The 14,921-nt window shown below is 38.2% G+C and overlaps 1 pseudogene; it reads right to left on the bottom strand.

The window, feature by feature from the left end:
- Nucleotides 1-5,164: 5,164 nt before the first annotated feature.
- Nucleotides 5,165-5,909, bottom strand: LOC136164496 (small ribosomal subunit protein eS6-like; annotated as a pseudogene).
- Between the last annotated feature and the right edge of the window lie 9,012 nt (nt 5,910-14,921).

Genomic DNA, 14,921 nt, shown 5'->3' with positions numbered 1-14,921 from the left:
CAATAGAATATTACTTAGTCATAAAAAGATGAAATTTTGCCATTTGTGACAACATGGATAGACCTTAAGGTATTATTCTAAATGAAATAAGCCAGACAGAGAATGACAAATACCGTTAGACTGCACTCATTTGTGGAATATAAAAAGCAAACATGCTCCAAATAAATGAATAGACCAAACCAAGCAAAAGAAAACATGCTGATACAGAGAACAGAAGAGTGATTTCAGCAGGGAGTAGGGGTAGGGACAGGAGGGAGGGAGAAATGGGTAAAGGGGATCAACTCTATGGTGATTGATGAAAACTAAATTTTTGGTGGTGAGTATATTGTAGTGTATATAGAAGTAGAAGTATAATATTGTTCACATGAAGCTTGTATGTTATAAACCAGTTACCTCAATAAAAAATAAAATTTTTAAAACTTCCTTGATTGATCTGAAAAAAATTATAAAATATATGTAACATAAAAATTGCCATTTTAGCCATTTTAAAATGTACAATTCAGTGGCATTAACTGCATTCACAATGTTGTTTGATTATCAGCATTAATTATTTCCAAAATTTTTCATGACTTCAAACAGAATCTTTGTAATCACTAAACAGTAACTTCCCCATCTAACCCATGCTCCAGGTCAGGTAACCTCTGGTCTACTTTCTGTCTGCTTGAATTTGCCTATTCTAGATGTTTCATATTCTAGAAATATTTCAATATCTAAAAATATTCTAGATATTTCATATAAGTAGCATCACACAATTCTTGTTCTTTTGTGCCCTGGTTCTTCTGTTTATAATGTTTTCAAGATTTATTCATGTTGTAGCACGTGTCAGGATTTCATTTTTTACGGCTGAATAATATTACATTGTTTGATAGATCTCATTGGTTATCCATTTATCTGTTGATGGACACTTGGGTTGTTCCATCTTTGGGCTATTGTGAATATTGCTGCTGTGAACATTGGTGTACAAATCCTGTTTTCCTTCATCTTAAACATTATATGGAAGTGATACCAGCATGAGTTCAATAATGAGTATCCGTCCTCCCTTATACCAGTACAAAACTGGAAAAATCCATTGTGCACTCACACCCATTCCTGGAACATCATCTGCAAGAATATATCTCATTCAATCCTACAAACCTGATTAAGGAGCAAGGCTTTCAATTCACATGAGGAATCAAATCCCACAAAGCCCTCCCAGGAACCTGAAATGGCATCTTATGTGTTCTATTGTTGATCGCATTGCAGCCCTTCAGACAGGAAGGAAGGCCCTTCCTGGTAAGCCAAACCTCAGCTGATTTGGGGAACCTTAAGGAGAAAGGACTCACTGTCTTTATAGTACTATAGGTAAAACATGGTGGAAATAATTTGGCAGGGTTTCCTAGCCGTAAGATTGAAGGGCAAATAATATTTAAAAGTTTAATCCTAGATTCCTTATGAAATCTCTGGACAAAGGTTACATCTCTGGCTTTAGTACCTGCTCATCACTATGTCGCTCGAGCTCTGCTGACCAGGCTATGAGAAGACTTACTGCTTGATGTACATAAATCAGGTCAAGCAACGTGAGGCCAGGCTTGCTTTGTGATCAAGAATAATCTTTGGTAGAACATTTATGATCATAACAGGGGACTATTAAGAAAAATTGTATAAAACTGGTAATAAGGCAAAAGGATCGCTACATGTCCCTTCTTTTGAGGTTTTAAAAAACTTATTTTGAAATAACTTTCAATTTTAAGAACAGTTTCAATGATAGTACAGAGTGTTCCCATATATACCTGTCACTCAGAATCTCACATCTTATGTAACCATGTGCTTTACTTTTTTTAGTTTTTGAAAGTTAATACTTTATTCATTAAAGATATAATGTCAAAAAGCCCAGTTCTTCCTTAAACTTTTATTTCATAGGCTGATTATTTGATTCTTCAAAGAAATAATTTCTATTAGTTTATATTCATATGTTCAGCATATATTCAGAATGCCTGTCTTTCCCAGCATCAGGGTCTTTTCTAATGAGTCAGCTGTTCACATCAGGTAGCCTAAATATTGGAGCTTCAGCTTCAGCATCAGTCCTTCCAGTGAATATTCAGGACTGATTTCCTTGAGGATTGACTGGTTTGATCTCCTTGCTCTCCAAAGGACTCTCAAGAGTCTTCTCCAACACCACAGTTCAAAAGCATCAGTTCTTCAGAGTTCAGCTTCTTTATGGTTCAACTCTCACATCCATACATGACTACTGGAAAAACCAGAGCTTTGACTAGACAGACCTTTGTTGGCAAAGTGATGTCTCTGCTTTTTAATACACTGTCTAGGTCTGTCATAGTTTTTCTTCCAAGGAGCAAGCGTCTTTTAATCTCGTGGCTGCAGTCACCATCTTCAGTGATTCTGGAGCACAAGAAAATAAAGTCTCTCACTGTTTCCATTGTTTCCCCATCTATTTGCCATGAAGTGATGGGACCAGATATCATGATCTTCGTTTTTTGAATGTTGAATTTTAAGCCAGCTTTTTCACTCTCCTTTCACCTTCACTAAGAGGCTCTTCAGTTCTTCACTTTCTGCCATGAGGGTGGTGTCACCTGCATATCTGAGGTTGTTGATATTTCTCCCTGCAATCTTGTGCTTCATCCAGCCTGGCATTTTGCATGATGCACTCTGTATATAAGTTAAATAAACAGGGTGACAATATATAGCCTTGATGTACTCCTTTCCCAATTTGGAACCAGTCCGTTGTTCCATGTCCAGTTCTAACTGTTGCTTCTTGACCAGCATATAGTTTCACAGGAGGCAGGTGAAGTGTTCTGGTATTACCATCTCTTGAAGAATTTTTCACAATTTGTGGTGATCTACACAGTCAAAAGCCTTGCCGTAGTCAATAAAGCAGAAGTAGATGTTTTTCTGGAATTATCTTACTTTTTCGATGATCCAACAGATATTGGCAATTTGATCTCTGGTTCCTCTGCCTTTTCTAAATCCAGCTTGAATATCTGGAAGTTCTCAGTTCGTGTACTGCTGAAGCCTGGCTTGGAGAATTTCGAGCATTACTTTGCTAGCATGTGAGATGAGTGCAATATGCAGTAGTTTGAACATTCTTTGGCATTGCCCTTCTTGGGATTGAAATAAAAACTCCCCTTTTCCAGTCCTGTGGCCACTGCTGAGTTTTCCAAATTTGCTGGCATATTGAGCACAGCACTTTAACAGCATCATCTTTTAGGATTCAAAATAACTCAGTTGGAATTCCATCACCTTCATTAACTTTGTTCGTGATGCTTCCTAAGGCCCGCTTGACTTCACTCTCCAAGATGTTTGGCTCTATGTGAGTGATCACACCATCGTGGTTATCTGGGTCATTAGATCTTTTTTGTATAGTTCTTCTGTGTATTCTTGCCACCTTTTCTTAATATCTTCTGCTACTGTTAGGGACATATCATTTCTGTCCTTTATTGTGCCCATGTTTGCAAGAACTGTTCCCTTGATATCTCTAATTTTCTTGAAGAGATCTCTAGTCTTTCCCATTCTATTGTTTTCCTCTTTTTCTTTACATTGATCACTGAGGAAGGCTTTCTTATCTCTCCTTGCTATTCTTTGGAACTCTGCATTCAGATGGGTATATCTTTCCTTTTCTCCTTTGTCTTTTACTTCTCTTCTTTTCTCAGCTATTTGTAAGGCCTCCTCAGACAGTCATTTTGCCTTTTTTCATTTCTTTTTCTTGGGGATGGTTTTGATCACCACTTCCTGTACAATGTCATGAACCTCTGTCCATAGTTCCTCAGGCTCTCCGTCTATAGGATCTAACCCTTGAATCTATTTGTCACTTCCACTGTATAATCGTAAGGGATTTGATTTAGGTCATACCTCAATGATCTAGTGGTTTTCCCTACTTTCTTCAATTTAAGTCTGAATTTTACAATAAGGAGCTGATGATCTAAGCCACAGTCAGCGCCCGGTCTTATTTTTGCTGACTGTATGGAGCTTCTCCATCTTCAGCTGCAAAGAATACAATCAATCTGATTTCGATATTGACCATCTGGTGATGTCCATGTGTAGAGTTGTCTCTTGTGTTGTTGGAAGAGAGTGTTTGCTATGAGCAGTGCATTCTCTTGGCAAAGCTCTCTTAACCTTTGCCCTTCTTCATTTTATACTCCAAGGCCAAATCTGCCTGTTACTCCAGGTATCTCTTGACTTCCTACTTTTGTATTCCAGTCCCCTATGACGAAAAGGATATCTCTTTTTGGTGTTAGTTCTAGGTGTTGTAGGTCTTCATAGAACCATTCAGCTTCTTCAGCATTAGTGATTGGGGCACAGACTTGGATTACTGTGATATTGAATGGTTTGCCTTGGAAATGAACCAAGACCGTTCTGTCGTTTTTAAGATTGCACCCAAGTACTGCATTTCAGACTCTTGTTGACTATGAGGGCTACACCATTTCTTCCAGGGGATTCTCACCCACAGTAGTAGATAAGTGGTTATCTGAATTAAATTTGCCCATTCCAGTCCATTTTAGTTTGCTGATTCCTAAAATGTTGATGTTCACTCTTGCCATCTCCTGTTTGATCACTTCCAATTTACCTTCATTCATGGACCTAACATTCCAGATTCCAATGAAATATTGCTCTTTACAGCATCGGACTTTACTTCCATCACCAGTGACATCCACAACGGGGCGTTGTTTCCACTTTGGCACAGCCTCTTCTTTCCTTCTGGAGCTAATTCTCCGTTCTTCTCCAGTAGTGTATTGGGCACCTACTGACCTGGGGAGTTCATCTTTCAGTGTCCTATCTTTTTGCCCTTTCATACTGTTCATGGGATTCTCAAGTTAAGAATGCTGAGGCAGTTTGCTACTCCCTTCTCCAGCGGACCAGGTTTTATCAGAGCTCTCCACCATGATCCATGTGTATTGGGTGGCCCTACACGGCATGGCTCATAGTTTCACTGGGTTGGACACAGTTGTGATCCATGTGATCAGTTTGGTTAGTCTTCTGTGATTGTGCTTTTCATTCTGTCTGCTCTCTGATGCATGAGGATAAAAGGCTTATGGAAGCTTCCTGATGAGAGGGACTGGCTGTTGGTAAAACTGGGTCTTGCTCAGGTGGGCAGGGCCATGCTCAGCAAATCTTTATTTATTTATTTATTTATTGATGTCTGATCTTATTTATTTGTTACTCTTACAACATCTCATTTTTGACTGGGCTCAGACTTAGAAGTAGAAGCTCTCAGAGAGGACAGCCTCCGTCTCTTGGCAATCTGTTCCTGCCGTTTTCTTTGGCCTCCTTCATTCTCTTGGCCAAAAGTTTAGCATATTCTGCAGCCTCTTCTTTGTTTTTCTTAGTACGCTGTTTCTTCAGAGCAATACGCCGGCGTTTGTGTTGCAGAACTTGTGGAGTCATGAGACGTTGAATCTTGGGGGCTTTAGTCCTAGGCTTCTTACCTTTGTTTAGGTGCTTTCGCACAACATACTGGTGGACGTCATCTTCTTTAGAGAGATTGAAAAGTTTGCGGATTCTGCTAGCTCTTTTGGGACCCAGGCGACGAGGCACTGTAGTATCAGTGAGTCCAGGAATATCCTTCTCCCCTTTTTTCACGATGACCAAGTTGAGAACACTCAGATTGGCATCCACAATGCTACCCCGTACAGATTTGCGCTTTCTCTCTCCAATCCTCCTTGGTCTGTAACAGGAATGCCACTTACTCAGTAGCAGGCGAACTCGGCCATGGGTCAAGACATCCTGCTTCATGGGGAAACCCTGCTTATCGTTCCCGCCACTGATTCGGACCACATAAGCCTTCCATTCTTCACCCAGAGGGTCAGCAGAACTTCTGTGGCCATACGCTTCTCATAGAAGATACAAAGTTTTCATTCATCGTCCACTTCAATGAGCTTCTGGCAGCCAGTGGCCGGGAAAGAGATGTTCAGCTTCATTCTGAAGAGGCTGACAGCCTCCGAGGGGCCAGAGAGAGAGCTCAGTAAATCTTTAAGCCAATTTTCTGCTGGTGAGTGGGGTTGTGTTCTCTCCCTGTGGTTTGGCCTGAGGACAAAAATTTAATACAAATTTTCATACAAATTCATACAATTCTAATATTTCATATTATTCTATTTTTATATCCTGAAAGTGTTGTTAATCATTTAAAGGACATTCTTTCATGTTTCCTTAAATTTTAGTTGCATGTATAAAATAACACTTTCAGTTATCTTTTCTTGATTGGTTTTTTCTAAGGGTTTATCAATGTTATTAATCATTGTAAAATGTCAATTTTGCCTTGTTGCTTTTCTTTATTTTATGCTTGTTTTCTGTTTCATTATTTCTGCCTTTATTATTATTTCTGCCTTTGTTATTGTTTCTTTTCTTTTTTCACTTACCCCAAATTAAGATGCAATTGACATATAACATTGCTTAAGTTTAAGGTGTGCATAACTCAATGATTTGATGCATGTTGTGGAATATTACGAAATGATTACCACAATGAGATATGTTAACATCTCCATCACCTCACATATTTGCCTCTGTGTGTTTGTATACAGTGAAAACAGTAAGATTTACTCTCTTAGCAACTTTCAAGTATTAATGCAGTACTGTTAAGTATATTTACCACACTGTACATTGGATCCCCAGAACTTTTTCACTTTATAACTGAAACTTCATACCTTTTGACCAACTTCTCTCCATTTCTCCCCACACTAGCTCTTGGAAACATGTTGTTGTTCCGACTCTGCGATCTCATGGACTGTAGCCCTCTAGATTCCTCTGTCCTCCGCAATCTCCTGAAGTTTGCTCAGATTCTTGTTCATTGAGATAGTGATGCTATCTAACCATCTTATCCTCTGCTGCCTCCTCCTTTTGCCTTCAACTACCATTCTATTTGTTTCTATGAATTCAGCTTTTTAAGATTTCACACATAAGTGATATCATATAGTATTTGTCTTTCTCTGTCTGATTTATTTCACTTAGTATAAATACCCTCAAGGTCCTTCCATGTTGTTGCAAGTGGTAGGATTTCCTTAGTTTTTATGGTTTCCATAAAGTGGCTCCCATGTCTTGGTTATTGTGAATAATGTTGCAATGAACATGGGAATGCAGGTATCCCTTTAAGAAACTGACTTCATTTCCTTCAGATATGTATCCAGGAAAAGACCTTTTGGTAATATGCTGGCTCTATTTTTCTTTATTTTTTTTTGAGGAACTTCCATACTGTTTTCCATAGTAGGCTGTACCAATTTACATTCTCTCCAACAGTGCATAAGGGTTCCCTTGTCTCCACATTCTCATCAATACCTGTTATCTTTTGTCTTAATGGGGGTATCCATTCTGACAGGTGTGAAGTGATGTCTCACTGGAGTTTTGATTTTCATTTCTCTGATGATTAGTGATGTGAAGCATCTTTTCATATACCTGTTGCCCTTTTGTATGTGTTCTTTGGAAAAATGTCTATTTGAGTCCTCCACTCATTTTTTTTAATTGGGTTATTTGGTTTTTTGCTGTTGAGTTATATGAATTCTTCATGTTTGGATATTAATCCTTTATCAATCATAGATGGTTTACAAGTATTTTCTCCTGTTTCACAGGTTGCCTTTCATTTTGTAGAAGCTTTTCAGTTTTAAAAAAGCCCCAACTGCTTATTTTTGCTTTTGTTGTCATATTTTAAAAAATGTTACGTAGACCAATGGCAAGGAGTTTTCCCCGATGTATTCTTCTAGGTGTTTGACAATTTCAGGTCTTACAGTTGAGTCTTTTTTTTCTTTTTTAATAAAGTTTTTATTTTGTTTATTTATGCTTGGCTGCACTGGATCTTTGTTCCTGTGTGTGCTTTTCTCTAGTTATGATAAGAGGGGGCTGCTCTCTAGCTGACCGTGTGGGGTTCTCATTGCAGTGGCTTCTCTTCTTATAGAGCTCGGGCTCTAGAGTGCAAGCGTGGTAGCGGAGCACTGGCTTAGTTGCCCTGAGGCATGTGCAATCTTCCCGGACCAGGGATCGAACTCTTGTCTCCTGCATTGACAAGCAGATTCTTAACCACTGGACCATCAGGGATTCCTTACATTTAAGTCTTGAATTCACTTCAAGTTAATTTTTGTGGGTAGTGTAAGAGAGGGGTCCAGTTTCACTCTTTTACATGTAGATATCCAGTTTTCTTAGCACTCTATTAAAGAGACTCGCCTTTTCCTATTGTGTGTTCTTGTGGCCCTTGTCAAAGATCAGTTGACCTATATATGTAGGTTTATTTCTGGGTTCTTGACTCAGTTCTATTTGTCTATGTCTCTATTTTTATGCTAGTGCCATATTATCCTGATAATATAGCTTTGTAAGTTTGAAATTGGAAAATATTTTGCCTCCAACTTTGTTCTTCTTTCTCAGGATCGCTTGTTTATTTGGGGGTCTTTTGTGGTTTCTTATGAATTTTAGGATTGTTTTTTTTATTTCTGTGAAAAATGCCATTGGAATTTTAATAGGGATTGCATTGACTTTATAGATGTCTTTAGATAGTATGAAAATTTTAATATTAATTTTTGCAATCTATGAATGTGAGATATTGTTCTCTTTATTTGTGCCTTCAATTTCTTCCATCAATGCCTTATAGTTTTCATTATCCAAGTCTTTTGCCTCCTTAATTAAATTTATTCTTATTTTATTTTTTTTGATGTTATTGTAAATGGGGCTGTTTTCTTAATTTCTCTTTCTGATAATTTGCTGTTAGTGTATAGAAACTCAACTGATTTTTGTATGTCAAGTTTGTATTTCACAACATTACTGAATTCTTTTATCCTAACAGATTTTTGGTGGCATTGCTTTTGATTTCCTCCTTGACTCATTGACTGTTCAGAAGTGTGTTGCTTAATTGCCATATATTTGTGAAATCTTCAGTCTTCCTCCTGTTATTGACTCCTAGTTTCATACTACCGTGGTTGGAAAAGATACTTGGTATGATCTCAGTCTATTTAACTTTGCTAAGACCTGTTTGTGACTTGATATATGATCTATTCTGGAGGAGGTTCAGTGTGTGCTTGAGAAGAATGTGTATTCTGTTTTGTTGCATAGAATGTTCCATATCAAACAAACAAACCAAAAAAGAATGTTCCATATCAGTTCTTTTTGTTCACAAGTGTGGTTCAAGTCCAATGTTTCCTGTTGATTTTCTGTCTGGTGATTTACCTGTTGTTGAAAATGGGGAACTGCCTCCTACTATTATTTGATTGTTGCATATTATTACCTTTATTAAATATCTGTTAATGTTTGCCTGATATATTTAGGTGCTCTTATTGGGTGCATTTATTTACAATTGCTTTATGCTCTTGCTTAATTGATCCTTCCATCATTAGTGACCTCTTTGTCTCATAACATTTTTTACTTAGTCTATTTTTCTGATAGAATATAGTTCACCTGCTCTACTTTTGGTTTCCATTTGCATGGGATGTATTTTTTCTTCTTTTTACTTTCAGCCTACGTGTGTCTGTAAAGCTGAAGTGAGTCTCTTTTAGGCAGTTCATGGTTGGGTCTTGTTTTTTATCCATCCAACCACTGTCTTTTGCTTGAAGAATAGAATACACTTACATTCAAGATAATTATTGATAGATAAAGACTTACTATTGCCATCTTGTTAATTGTTTTCTGACTGTTTTACAGTTCCATTTTTCCCTTCTTTTTTCCCTGTTGTCTTCCTTTGTGGTTTGATGATCTTCCATAATGGTGTGCCTTGATTCCTTTCTCTGTATCTATTATGGGTTTTTATTTTGTGGTTACCATGAGGCTTACAGAAAACAACATATAGAAATTAATATAGCAATTTTATTTAAGCTGATAACTGATCACATATAAAACCTCTACTCTTTTATTGCTCCCCCATTTTATGATTTTAATGTCACAATTTATATCTTTTTATATTGTATATTTGTTAAAATGTTTATAACTATAGTTATAGTTAACACTTTTGTCCTTTAACCTTTATAGAGTTAAATGGATAACACTTTACCATATCACAGTAGTAGAGTATTCTGAATTTGACTATATACTTACCTTTATCAGTGAACTTTATACTTTTCAATGTTTTCATGTTACTAATTACTGTCCTTTCATTCCAGCTTGAAGAACTCCCAGTTCTTAGAACAAGCAGGTCTAGTGGTAAGAACTAGCTTTTGTTTGTCAAGGAAAGTCTTTGTCTCTCTCTCACTTCTAAAGGACAAGTTGGCCCACTAAAGTATTCTTATCTGACCAGTTTTTTATTATTATTGTTCTTAGGTGGAAAGTTTTTTTTTTTTTCTTTTAGCACTTTGTACATATCTCTCTATGCTCTTCTTTTTTGCAAGGTTTCTGCTGAGAACTTCACTGATAGCCTTATGGGGGTTCACTTGCATGAGATGAGTTAAATAATTTTTTTTTCTGCTTTCAAAATTCTCTCTTTGTTTTTGTTTTTGACAGTTTGATCATAATGTGTCTCAGTGAAGTCTTCTCTAAGTTGAATCTGTATGGGGACCTATGAGCTTCATGCATCTAGATGTCCATATCTCCTTCCAGATTTGGGAATTTTTCAGCTCCTGTTTCTTTAAATAAGCTTTCAGCCCTTTTCTCATTCTCTTCTCTTTCTGGGACTCTCATAATTCAAATATAGTAAGTCCCCTACATATGAACGAGTTCCTCTCTGAGAGTATGTTCATAAGTTCAATTTGCTTGAGTCCAACAAAGTTAGCCTAGGTATCCGCCTAACACAACTGACATAGAGTACTGCACTTTAATAGATGTATAATATTCTTCAGAGTATTATATATATAATATGTAATAACAATAATATATATAAGTAATATATAAAACAATATATAGTCATATATAAAAGTAAACAAGTAATATAAAAAATAAACACAAAGTAAAGAAAATATTTTAACTCTTACAGTATAGCACCTTGAAAAGTACAGTAGTACAGTACAACAGCTGGTATACAGGGGCTGGCATTGAGTGGACAGGCAAGCTACTGATTGGAGGAGGAGAAGAGGTGGGAGAGAGTAAAGCTGAAGGACTGTCAGCAGCGGGAGAAAGAGGGCAAGTTGCAATTTCACTCAAGCCTGATGTTGACAGAACGCACATGTGCATCTTCGAAAGTTCTCAACTTGAAGGTTCATGTGTATGAGTCTTACTGTATTGTTTGCATATATGACATATTGTGTCATATAATTCATGTAGGCTTTCTTCACTCTTTTTTTGCTCGGTAAGAATGTTCAAGAATGTTCTTTGTTCTCCTCTAACTGGATAATTTCAAATATCCTGTCCTCTATTTTACGGGTTCTTTCTTTTGCTGTATCCTGTCTGTTGTTTATGCTCTCTGTTTATTGCATTTTCCATTTCATTTATTGTATTCTTTACCTCCAGAATTTGTTTGGTGCTTTTTTTTTTAAGTTCCTATCTCTCTATTGAACTATTTTTCAATATTTCAATATTCAATGATTCTACTGAATCATTTTGTTCATGTAATGGTTTCCTGGTTTCACTGAACTGTCTTTTTTGATATTTACCTATAGCTCACCAAGTTTCCTTACAACAGCTATTCTGAATTCCTTATTGGACAAACTGCAGATATTCATTTCTCTGAGGTTGGCTACTGAAAAATTATTATATTTTTTTGTGGTGTCATGTTTCCTTGATTGTTTGCATAACTTGAAGCCTTGCATTGCTATCTTCCCACTTGAAGTGGCAATCACCGATTTCATTCTTAATGATTGGCTTTGGGGTAGAAATATTTTCTGTCACCCCTGCTAGGCATTCTGAGGCTTTCTCAGGCCTTTTCTAAGAGTACACTGCTCCATACTTGTCCCCTCTTGTGGTAGAATCCTTAAGCGTGCATACTTTCTCAGTAATGGTACCGAATGCTTAAGTGTGTGATTTCTCCCAGGCCTACAGAGCTGGACTGGCTTTCTCGGTGTCTTTGCTTTGTTGTTGTTCAGTTGCTCAGTCGTGTCTGACTCTTTGTGACCCCATGGACTGAAGCACACCAGGCTTTCCTACCTTCACCATCTCCTGGAACTTGCTCAAACTCATGTCCATCAAGTCGGTGATGCCATCCAACCATCTCATCCTCTCTGGTCCCCCTCTCCTCCTGCCTTTAATCTTTCCCAGCATGAGGATCTTTTCCAATGAGTCAGCTCTTCGCATCAGGTGGCCAAAGTACTGGAGCTTCAGCTTTGGTATCAGTCTTTCCAAAGAATATTCAGAACTGATTTCCTTTAGGATTGACTGGTTTGATCTCCTTGTTGTCCAAGGAACTCTCAAAGTTCTTCTCCAGCACCACAGCCCAAAAGCTTCAGTTCTTTGGTGCTCAGTCTTCTTTATGGTCCAATTCTCACATTCATAAATGACTACAGGAAAAACCAGAGCTTTGGCTATACAAACCTTTGTTGGCAAAGTAATGTCTCTATTTTTTAATACACTGTCAGGTTTGTCATAGCTTTTCTTCCAAGGAGCAAGCATCTATTAATTTCATGGCTGCAGTCACCATTTGCAGTGATTTTGGAGCACAAGAAAATAAAGATCTGTCACTATTTCCATTGTTTCCCCACCTATTTGCCATGAAGTGATGGGACCAGATGCCATAATCTTAGTTTTCTAAATGTTGAATTTTAAGCCAGTTTTTTCACTCTCTTCTTTCACTCTCATCAAGAGGCTCTGTAGTTCCTCTTCAGTTCAGTTCAGTCACTCAGTTGTGTCCGACTTTTTGCAGCCCCATGGACTGCAGCACACCAGGTTTCCCTGTCCATCACCAATCCATCACCAACTCCCAGAGCTTGCTCAAACTCATGTCCATCGAGTAAGTGATGCCATTCAACCATCTCATCCTCTGTTGGCCCCTTCTCCTCCTGCCTTCAATCTCTCCCAGCATCAGAGTCTTTTCCAATGAGTCTGTTCTTCGCATCAGGTGGCCACAGTACTAGAGTTTCAGCTTCAGCATCAGTCCTTCCAATGAATATTCAGGATTGATTTCCTTTAGGATATTTCCTCTTCACTGCCATAAGGGTGGTGTCATCTGCATATCTGAGGTTATTGATATTTCTCCTAGCAATCTTGATTCCAGCTTGTGCTTCATCCAGCCCTGCATTTTGCATGATGTACTCTGCATATAAGTTTAAAAAGCAAGGTGACAATATACAGCATTGACATACTCCTTTCCCAGTTTGGAACCAGTTCATTGTTTCATGTCTGGTTCTAACTGTTGCTTCTTGACCTACACACAGGTTTCACAGAAGGCAGGTAAGGTGTTCTGGTATTCCCTTCTTTTTAAGAATTTTCCATGGTTTGTCATGATCCACACAGTCAAAGGCTCTAGCATAGTCAATGAAGCAGAAACAGGTGTGCTTGCTAACCAACTGCAAAAGCTCATTCTCACTGCTGCTGGGAGCACTAACAGGGAACCAGTCTTGAGGTGGAGGTGTGGCATGTGGAGTTCTGGGGGTGATGTGGGGCAGTTGGGGGATTTGAAGGTGAAGCATCTCCAGTGGCCCACGCACAGACCTCCTGATGGAGTCTGTGACACAATTACTAGGATCTGCGTCCCTGGGATGCCCTCTGTGGGCTCTATCTGCTGCTCCCTACCTTTCTGTAGTGCGGCACACCTCAGGTTTTGGGATGGAGCAACAAAGAAGTGGGAGTCTTTGGCAGTGGCCTGCACAACTGAAGATGCTGGGCATTCACTCACAAGCTCACTTTCCCCCATGGGAGGAATCATGGGCCAAAACGGTCCCTCTTAGCACTGAATTGTGCATCTCTGTGGGAAGTAAAGCAAAAATGGTCCTCTTATCATCTTTGTTCAATCTCAAATTGCCTAAATTGTTGCTCTTTGGGAGGAAGATGGTAGAAAACTCTTATTCTGCCACAATGATAACATAACTCTTTTGAGTCCTTTCAATGTTATACTATAGTCCAATAGGATTTAATTAGTTAATTCTCTAGGGGATGTACCTTTGACTTGCTATTACTACTAATTACAGCCTAGATTCACTGAAGTTACAAGTTGACTTGTAGGTTTTTGCCTAGTAAAAGTGTAAATGATATTTGGCCAGTAGAGAAAATAACTCCAAATATAGTGCAGTACATTGTTTTGCTATAACAAAGTACTATAGACTGGGTGGATTATAAACAATAGGAACTTATTTTTCACAGTTCTGAAGGGTGGACGTCCAAGATCAGAGTGCCAGCATGGTCAAATTCTGCTTAGGGCCCTCTTCTGCAGGCTGCCGTCTTCTCGTTATATCCTTACATGCCAGAAAGAGAGTGACAGAGCTCTTTGGGGTCCCTTTCATAAGGGCACTAGTCCCATTCATGAGGGTTCCAGCCTCCTTACCTAATTATTTCCCCAAAGTGCCACTTCCTATTACCATCACATTTCAACATATGAATTTTGGGGAACAAAAACATTCAGTCCATAAGCCTCTACTTTAGCAAACTTATTTAAACATTCCCTTCCCATGTAATTATGTCAATCTCTGTTCTTTAACTGCTCTCTCAATCAGCTTTCCCAATCTCCTGAGTTAAGCTTCAAAAATTTCTACTTTGACAGAGTTACTGTGAACCTGAGGCTGAGGTCTGAGGTGACATTAATGACAAATTAAGATCTGCTCTATGGTTATATAATGTGACAATTCAGAAAGTCCTTATGGTCTTTTCTCCTTTCTTAGAAAAAAAAAATTAAACATAGAGAGAGTAACAGTGATCACCAATGTACTCATCTTCCAAGTTTTTTCCTAGTTTTATTGATATAATCAATACAGTATTAATTATGTAAACTAAATAATAGTATGTAGTTTATTTTTATTTTTTGGTGCTGCCCTGTGGCTTTTGGTATCTTAGTTCCCCCACCAGGGATTGAACCTGTGTCCACTGCAGTGGAAGCTTGGATTCCTACCCACTGAACTGCCAGGAAATTTCCTCACCAGTTTTTCCATTTCCATGTCCTTTTCCTGTTC

Source organism: Muntiacus reevesi, chromosome 1, assembly GCF_963930625.1.
Source record: "Muntiacus reevesi chromosome 1, mMunRee1.1, whole genome shotgun sequence".
Classification (NCBI taxonomy): Eukaryota; Metazoa; Chordata; class Mammalia; order Artiodactyla; family Cervidae; genus Muntiacus; species Muntiacus reevesi.
This window is presented reverse-complemented; position numbering and strand designations above follow the sequence as displayed.